The sequence below is a fragment of the Xiphias gladius genome, chromosome 6 (genome assembly GCF_016859285.1).
Source record: "Xiphias gladius isolate SHS-SW01 ecotype Sanya breed wild chromosome 6, ASM1685928v1, whole genome shotgun sequence".
In the NCBI taxonomy this organism is placed as follows: domain Eukaryota; kingdom Metazoa; phylum Chordata; class Actinopteri; order Istiophoriformes; family Xiphiidae; genus Xiphias; species Xiphias gladius.
Window position 1 is genome coordinate 29,141,564 of NC_053405.1, and position 9,901 is coordinate 29,151,464.

Here is a 9,901-nt window from a genome sequence, read left to right on the forward strand (position 1 = left end):
TAGACAGTATTAGGTTAAACAGTGGCAATGAAATACTGTGCTACTAGCTTGAGTGAAAGCTCAATGAAAGCTTTTATTAGCTTCAGCAGAGGCTGGGGCAGCGTGTATCCTCTGCTACCGTTCAACAAAATAAAGACAGCTAATTTTTACAGTGTGGCATTTTGGGAAATACAAAGTTTGCTGTCATACTCAGAGTCACATGAGAAGGACAATATATCTGTCTACTGGAAACACAGTGCGGACATATTTAGCCAAGCTTTGTGCTAAGTTGAGCTAAACACAACCCAACCCTCGCCCCAGGTATCTTAACTCAAGGTCCATTTACTAGCTTTTTTCATGGCTTTTTTCAGCCACATCTCACAGGTTTCATCAGCTGATTGAGTTGGCTTAGGTGTCATCCAGTAATGTAAGTATGGAACTTTGGTGACATGATAACAAGTGGTCATATATAGGGTGAGATCTAAACTGCTGTTCTGGTTCAAGGATGGCACCAGGGGTTATGGTCTACCCTCCAGATACAAACACCTACTTCATTTGATCACGTTACAACTGAACCGTCTCCATGACAGCTGAGCAAACGGAGAAAGCTCTGAAAAAGCTAGTAAGTGAAAAGTGAGTTAAGATTATCTTGACAAACTACTGTTTCCAAGGTCGAGAATGAACTTGACACTTCTGGGTAAAGCTAGAAAAGAATTGTAGTTCCCAAAATGTTGGACTGTTCCTTTAAGTGTTGATTGTCAGTCACAACTTTAGCCAGAACCAGGTGTTGATTGCACTCAGAGAGCTGATCTGGTTCAGTGGCTCTGCTGTTTAAAGCTGAAGTGCTGTCTGATAGGTGTGTGGACTGAGCTAAATTGACATTGACATCACGCACACAGTGTTGAACCTTAACTAGATGTGTGTTGTCCCAAAATGTGGTAACCAGTGTGTTTTAATTAAATGCTATTTTAGGGTGTGGTTACTGTATGGCCACCTTGAATCTGAAAATGGCAATTTACACGAGCAAAGACATTGGTTCTGAAAGTAAAGTCTGGTGATAAGTCCTGCTTAAATGTTCACAATACAAACAAAAGCCATTTTCAGAGACTTTGCTCAGTTCTGTCTACATCCTGTTTTAATATTAAGTATCAAACACCTTTGAAAGTATTTATTGCAGGGGAAAGTCTTAGACCATATTGTGAATATTTTGTCAGGAATTTAGCCAATGTGGCCAAGCCACATGTTAAACATCTTCAGGTTTGGGCTTTAAGACTGCAGCTCTATGATTGGCCATTAGAACACCGTCCATTTGCCTGTATGATGACTCTGACCATGTAAGTAATCATGTGACAAGATACTACAAAAGGCCATGGATAAGTTTGAGTTTTATATGGATGCATGCACTTAACACTATTCTTACTCAACTTGGCTTTTAGGTTATTTTTAATGATTTTCTTGAGTTGTTATCGTTATGTTGCTTGTAGCATTATAGTTTTAAACACAGCAGTGTGTATAAAAAATATGTACAACGTGGACTCATAAAAAATATGTATAGAATGTTTGTTTGTCATGTTTGTGCTTTTTATTGTGGCTGTCTTAAGACAGTGGCCAAGCCGCAAAATGTAGGACCCATGAAATGGGTGGGTTGGTAGTAAAGTTAAACTTTGTGAGGGATGATGAATGATGATGAGTGAAAATGGCAGAGGGAGAGAGACAAGTGGAAGTTAAATTAGGATGAAGTAGAATGAAGTAGAATGCACCCAAAGAGTGCATACCTCTGCCAAGGCTGCACAATCCTCTAAATGTGTTATTTTAATAACAGACAGTATTGAGAAAAGTCTGTTACTGGTTCTGAGTCAAGTACACAGTGATGGATACCGATGTCACACTGGCCAGCTGTTGGCAGCAACATTTTTAGAATACCTAAATCCTGTCCTGAAATGTTGGAGCTTTGTATGGGAATGGATGAATTGTGCAAAGATACACACTGAGTTATGACCAATTAAATGTTTCTTTTTGCTGTAGCATCACCCATTTGGAAAATGCCCTTGTGTTTTGCAGAATGGCTGCAGTTCCTGTGGATAGGTTAACTAAGTTAAGTTGTAATTGCACATGTTCAATAGTTATGCAAGTTTATGTCAAATAGGCCGTATAGCATTTCAAAGAGCAAATGAATTGCCCATCCAAGTATCTTGTGGCAAATTTGAGGGAAATGGAATGAAATAGGGGAGTGGTAAGAAGCATTTTACCAACTATTTTAAATGGCAGAATATCTGTTTAGATAGAAAAATGGCCATAAGCTATACCGATAGTAGATCTGTTTTAACCCAACAATCATGGTTCAGAAGTTAGAAGTAGAGGTTTTTAGCATTCCATAATTTTAGACGCAATCCAAAATGGACCCAAGGACAGTCAGGCCTCTTCTGAGCTGACCCAAGGACATTAGATCCAATCCAAAATGTGGTGGGCCTGAACAGACCCAAACAAAGAGAAAACAGCATCATAGCAGGTACATGGCATCTTTCCTGCACTTCACATTTTTCTCCTGGGATGACAAAGACACACCATGTGTTCAGAGTTGTTTGAGAGTCTGCTCTGATCCCTGTGTTAGACAAATTGACACACCCACCCGAGACCTGCAGCAATACAACAGGACCCTACCAGACCTGGCAGTCTCAGGTCAAGGATCAGGTCTTGGATATTAGCAACTCAGTGGACTCATGGGGAGCTCTTGTTAGGACTTCTGTTAGAAATTATGACTCGAAGTGAAAAGTACTTCATAAATGCCCACATGGTGGCACTATTGCTCCAGATACATACCTGAAACTAACTTTTGTTTCTTTCCACAAAATTGGATTGACATCTCTTCAATGTGCAGTATCAAAAACAGAAGCTGCTTGGCAGAGGTAAATATTCTGAGATTTATGTCTGCTGAAGAGCAACAGCAGCTTGAGGTGAATTTTTGTACTGACTGTGATCATTAACCCTGAAAGCAATTGGCTAGATTCCCAGATACCGGGCCAACTCCTCCTTCAATCAAATATACTTTTGGCTGTAATAATGTCCTAAATAATATGATCATGCTGATACACCCAAGACTGTATAACCAGCAACACCAGGTTTGAAGTTGCAATGTGATGCTCACATGGCTGCCACTTAAAACTACAAGCAGGAGGATAAAGGTTGTTTCTGTGAAATATGAAAAAAGATAAAGCAGAGCATTAGCCCGTGATGGGACTGACTGTGGTTCGCTGAGCTGTGATGTTTCTGTGGTTAGGTAACTACAGGAATGAAAGGGAGAACCTCTGGGCCCACAGACAGAAAAAAGATGCCACTTTTTAAAAAAAATGATGGCAGGACAGAATAGAGGATAAAGTCTCTCTAGTTTGATTGCTCCAGGTAAAATTTAAGGGGATGGACACAATAACACCAAAACCAGTTCAATTTACTACTGCACAGTCCAATACAACACCAAAAACTAGAGCCAAAAATGGCCATACATTTACAGTACTACACCTCTCTTACTTAGCTGGTAAAAGAATACTGTAGGACGTGCACAGGTATTGTACAGTATATTCTAGAGGTGATGTAGTGGATTACGGAATAGTGTAGTGGCTTTGTGGTTGTTGTGTCTCCTCCATCTGATGACCAAGATTACTGTGCACATTGTACTTTAGGAATCTTATTACTGCTTCATGTTGTCTACCAGAAGCTCTACCTGTAGACAAGATAAAACTGATTTAGATTCTAAACCTTCACCTGTAGAGAGGATGCATGCACTATTTGAATGCAGACACATTAAAAACCGTGAGTTTTTGTCATATTTTGGATGTCGGGAGATGCTTGATTCTGTGTTGAATCAGGTTATTAAGTGTGAGTCCACTTCATTTCTATTTCTCTCTGCTTCTCCTCTGTCACTAACAAGCAATGTGACTGTCAAAGAAAGCTAAATAGCTTCCCTACTTAACACCAGCCAGCTAAGTGGAAGACTAATCCACTGTGGTCTCAAGGTTTGTCAGCTGACCCGGCTCGGCTGAAAGTGTTTTAAGCTTGTGCGGTGTGATGTCTCTCCATACCATTCTACCAAATGAATTAAGAAGAGTCAAGCCAAGGTAAATTACCATGTAGCTCTCACTAACCATGGTATTACTGTTGCCAATCAGTGTGGAGATTTCTTTCAACTCTTGTGAGAGGGGAGCTGTTTAGAAGTCCTATTGATGAATAAACTATGATAAACTTCCATGTGTTCAGGATATCTGGAAATTCCGGATACCTCAAGTCAAGAGTGTTAATGAGGCGAGAATAATTTCTTCATCACAAAGTTGAATTTGGAGAAGGAATAGTTCAGCCCCTCATGCAAACTTATCACGTCCTCTGCTCTGTTCCAATAAACCAGCAGGTCAACAGCATGGAAACTGAATAAACAACCAAAAATGATTTCAACAAGCAGTGCCTACCATTTTACTGCTAGTTTAATTTGAGTTATTTGTATTCTGTTCTTTGCAGTACATTTTGTATTCAAACACTACATGGTTGTGTGACACACTTCAGCTTAGGGGTTGGTGCTCAGTATTGAGAACATCACCAGTCCTGGCCAGTGTAGATGGGCTGTGCAGGGCCTGAGGTGACAAGCCATAAAACAACCCAAAGAGTTGAAAGAGTTGAAGAAAATCTAGAGGAAACACTGACAGACTATCTGCATTTTTAGGGGAAACTGAATTTCAGTGGATTCATGGTTCAAGGTTCTTCGTCATCAGTTGAAAAAGGCTGTCAAATTCCAAATGCAGCTAGTAAATGTGGTTATATCACTTAACAAAAAGGTACAACAATTTGAGCAGTTACCAAAGACAGAATAGGTAACGAATCAGCAACTTAATGCTAGAGTGTTTTCTGAATAGCGCTGAGGCATTAGCAGTAGTGATCCAGTGTCTTAATGATAAGTTGTGTTTTTATCTACTTTATCTTTAACTCTGCATACTGACCTCGTAGGCAGAAGACATTTTGACATGTCAGAGTTGGGAAAGCGCAGGTGTAATGAATAATTTAGCTGCTTCAGTTTCAGGGTCCTGGTATTGTCATGGCTTAGCGGGACACTTGAAGAATGGAGCCATTGTTAATGTTATTAGTAACACCTCTAGTTTTCCTATCATGACAAGTGCAAATATCTACTGTGAAAAAGGCCTGTTGCTCATGAACTCTAAATCAGGTGCTAAGTGGGACATAACACATAACTGATCATCACACATCATTATTACAGGCATATTAATTAACATAGTAAAATATATTATGATAAATTGTTGCATCATACTGACATTGTACTTGGAATTCATCATTACTTGATCATTAGTTCACCATTACTTGCCATTTTTGTAGGTTTTTACAGAGAAAGCACCATTACCTCATGCCTGAAATAACCCTGTCCTTTATTTACTGTTGCATTGTCGAACAACTATCAGTCAACCGTTTGGCGAGGACTACATCTTTAGCTACCTTCCGATAGTCTTGGGCTTCGGAGATGCAATAAAAACAGTCCACAGGGTCAGGATACTGAGTGTCACTCTAACTATTGTCCCCAAGCGCATCTTCTCACCCGCTTCAGTGGTATGTGACATACTGTATAGCGTAAATGCTTGCAGTTGGCAGTTGAAGCATTAGACAAGAAAGATGACTAAGTTTATCTGAGCTTGTGTTTAGCTGTGAATGGTGCTTTGAGGAAAATGGTTGGAGCTTAGTATTGATCAGTTGCATTATATTCAGTGCACAATTACCTTAATTCTCCATTCCACATATCATATCATCAACTAGCAGACAATAATATGAGCAAATTAACAAGTCAATATAATGCCCTACATAACTTGAGGGACACAAAAATATGTACATATTAAAGATGCAGTGTTTAGATATTGATTGTGTAGTATTTAGCATTTGATTCAGCATTATTTCAGCATTTGAGTTATCTAACAAATCCTTATGTACTGGCTCATCAGCATATTTGGCACTATTTCCCTCTCTAATTTACCATCTTTGATTCATTTGGGAGCTATTAGTTAACTATGCTTTCAATAGCGCTTCGTAATGTCATCCATACCAGTTGAGATCTACTTAGGATTTTGTGTACCTTACAGTTTAGTGTTACTACCACTTTTATTTTGCCTAAATTTGGAGCCAGCGTGTCCCATACAATTGACAGTATCCCCAATGTTAATTGAGTAACCACTGGATCCACTTGATGCTTGAAAACACTGAGATGGAAGTGTTCACAGATTTTAACTTGGTTGAAGCTGCTAAACTGACATGATTGTAGTTTTGTCTTGGTGGCAGGTTCACAGGTGGAAAAATCCAAAATACTGCTTACGTTTGTGGAACTGTGCTGTAGCCCAGTTTCTACAGAAGTATGTGGTCACAGATTTTTTCATTTTGTTGGCTACGTGTTGACTACGATGTTATTCATTGCGATAGATTTTGGTCTTACTCCAAGTTCCCTCTAGATTTTTCTTTACACTGTGGTACAAACCAAGTGCTGTTCTGACCACTGTTGGCAGAGAACAACCAAAGTTTCTGGACGACTCTGCTAAGATGCATATTAGTCAGAATCATAACTGCTTTGTGATTGTGATCGGCGGGTTAATGTTAGTGTTGTAAGCAGTTATAACTGTAACTGAACAGTACTACTGCTGGTGGTGATTCCTGCGTCTAGGCTTAGCAGCTGCAGTTGATCAGCTCTCTAACTGAATGCTGTGTGTGGAACAAAGGGAACTGTTGGATATCTAAACAGTTAAATTTTGGGGCGATGTTTTCATAGAGGGCTCTTTTCTATAGACTATTAATATGACTCAACACTCTACCCTACTGCTGCTGTTACCTAAAAACCTTCTAACTCCAATTTTTTGTTTGTTTTTGCTCTTTCTTACTTGAATTGCAAGGAATTCATTTTTAATGGCCCTTCAAAACCTTTCTGTCATTCAGACTCACAGCAGTTGGAAAACTTATCTTAGTTACTGAAAATCAGATTTTGTAGAGCTACAAGTTTTCCTGTGACAGTGATGCCATATTGATTCTTCTCTGTATCTGTGGGTATGTTGCTTCTGCACACTGTTTACTCCATGTGCTGGCGACAGTTTGTAATGAACGAAAGAGTTGTTTCTCAGAGAACATTTTAATGCAGTCTCATATTTTTAGGAGTTTTTTTCTCATAATTTTTCAGATATTATAGTAAAGGTCTGCTTTGCTTGCTTCCAGATATATATCCCTTACATCAGAGAGAGCATAGGCATGAACAGCTTTCATCAGTTATTGCATGGCTACAATCCACACAGACCATAGTCCTTTTCACATTAAATGTACATCAGGCCATTATATAGTTCAGTGGGCGTGGCATATCACTAAATCGTATTCTGTCAATCATTCATACATGATGAGGTCCTCTAATACCTGAAAACAATAGATAGGTTGAAGCTGAAGCAGTGGCGTCCCCTCTCATGAGTCTAGTATTTTTTATATTGGAACACTTCAGAGTGCATTATCATATACCATGGTCACTTCCTACAGAACACATTAAAGAACAGCAACAGTACTATTGCCAGGGTTACTCACAGTCCAACAAATGACTTTACCCGAACATTCTTGTCTAACTTGAGTAATTAACTTGTCCTGCTGTGTAATTTTAATTGACAGTCAATAAAAACATGTAATAATGCACAACTTGGTATCCCAATATAACAAAATAATAGATGGGGTGGAGGCAAGTTGTGCTTCTTATGCTGGCTCTATTATGTTCCAGACTGGGAGAGCCAGAGTGCTGACATTAACCTCGGCCTGAGATGTTCACTGTGGAAAGGGCTGCTGCTCTGAACTGGATTTAGTTTTTAGCAGCTTTAACAAGCTTTCAGTACTTTTTCCTATGGATGTCTTTCAGCTGAAGCAAATGTCAATAGTCTACATTTATTTGCATGATGTGAACTGTTCCTTTAAAAAAAAAAAAAAAAAACATTTAGAAAGAGACAGGAAATAATGTCAACACTGTGGCATAGTTATGCCTGACGTCATGGACTGACAGTTGTCTGTTAAAGGTTGGACCTTCTTTTCCTGTTTGAATGTATCGTAGTTTGAGGGACAGCTGTCTGAACCAGTGTTTGTGATCTAATGCTGTTCATCTGCTGTGGGGGATATTAACATCTTTAATAATATGTCATTATAATCATATTTAGCCATTGCTATCAGCAAATGCTGATGAAGTCATTACTGGAAATGAGTATGTTTCCCTATGCAAAAATATACCATTAATAAACAAGCTATACCACAACTCAGCCAACAGACCTCTTGTTTGTTCATTTCATTCATATCTGCTCATATCATGATGAACCTGTATACTTACCATTCTTAGTGGCGGATCAGACAGAAAACAGTCCTACATTACAACAGTGCAGGGGGCTGCCTTGGTGTTGTTTCAGGTACTGGTGAGACTTGAAAAATCCAGCAAGGCCAATTTGAGTAACAGATCCATGAGACTGACCACTGGTATATGAGCCAGGATTTTACAACTCTGAAAAGTTATCACAGAGACAATAATTTTATCCTTTGCAACGATAATTGCGAGGTAGACAATGGACATATGAGAAAGTATTCGTGTTACAAAGAAGTTGCCGGATGATCCGGTGTCATTTTTTTTCTGGATCGGCACCCCAGCTGTGTCAGCCTCATTCAAACGAATGAGTGGGCTGCATTTTTCACACAGAGCTAAAGTCGGTCTGAAGGCGCCCTCACACTCACATACAACTTCATATTGAAACCTTTTTCTTTGGAAAGTCAGGGGGCAAATGATTCATGCATAGAAATGCAGAAGGGTGGCTAATAACTGGCTATTTGTAAGACTAGTAGAACTGGATAAACATTGATGGTGGCTGGACAATTGAGCGGGCCGTGGCGTTCCTATCAAGTTAGTTTAGCCAACCAACGTAGTTTACATGTAGCCTAAACAGATACAGTGTAGATATAGCGCCTGGTCCATTGGCTGAGTAGCCTTTCTTTGTTTGGGTGAGAGTAGGATTCAAAGACATGTTAGCACTATGCTACGCTTTGCATAGTGTCTCGGGCTTGATGCCCACAGTGTCATGACTCTTGTCTCAGCCCTGTTTATGTTGGCCATTCTGCTTCCATCCCCTGCTGTACTCCAACCGCACACCAGATGTCCTCGGACTTTCCTCCTGTTCCCAGATCCACCTGCTCACCTCTTTCCCATTTCCAGTCACTTGACCTTTCCTGCGTACCTACACACCTGCTCCTCTTTGTCCTCATTTTCTCTCCTGTATTTATACCAGCCCTTTTTCCCCAATCCGTTGCCAGATTATTTCATGGCTCAGACAACTCCATCGCTTCATCATAGAGATTATGTATGACATCACTGGCAGTATCCCCAATGGTATGTTGCGCTGTGTATGTTTCTTAAGGCGCATCTACACAGAGAGCGTTTTAGCCACAACTTTCAGTCCAGTCCAGTTGTCTACACAGGTCGTGTAGACTTGAAGTGTAATTTTACTCCAGCTGCAGTGGTGGACAAACTCGCCTGTTAGAAGCAAATTTTCAAAAGTATAAACCTTTTTCTTGACTTGTCCTTATTGCAAATATTATAATGCAGTAGCAGAAATAAATGTGACATAAATCCCTGGAGTGTGGATGTAGCTGTCTGCTGAAGCCGAACTTACTGTATTTTCTTTTACATGTGTTTTACATAACATCATAAGAATAAGGTATGTGGGCTGTAATATAATGTGTGGCTGTAGTACAGTAAAAAAACAGTAAAAAAAAACAATTTTTCTTCCAAACGTCAGCTTTGTTTCCTGGTCCTCTACCCTGTCACTAGTATTTGCAAAAATGGGAACAATTTACAACAAATGAGCTCAATGTAAACTGAAACAGTTCAGGT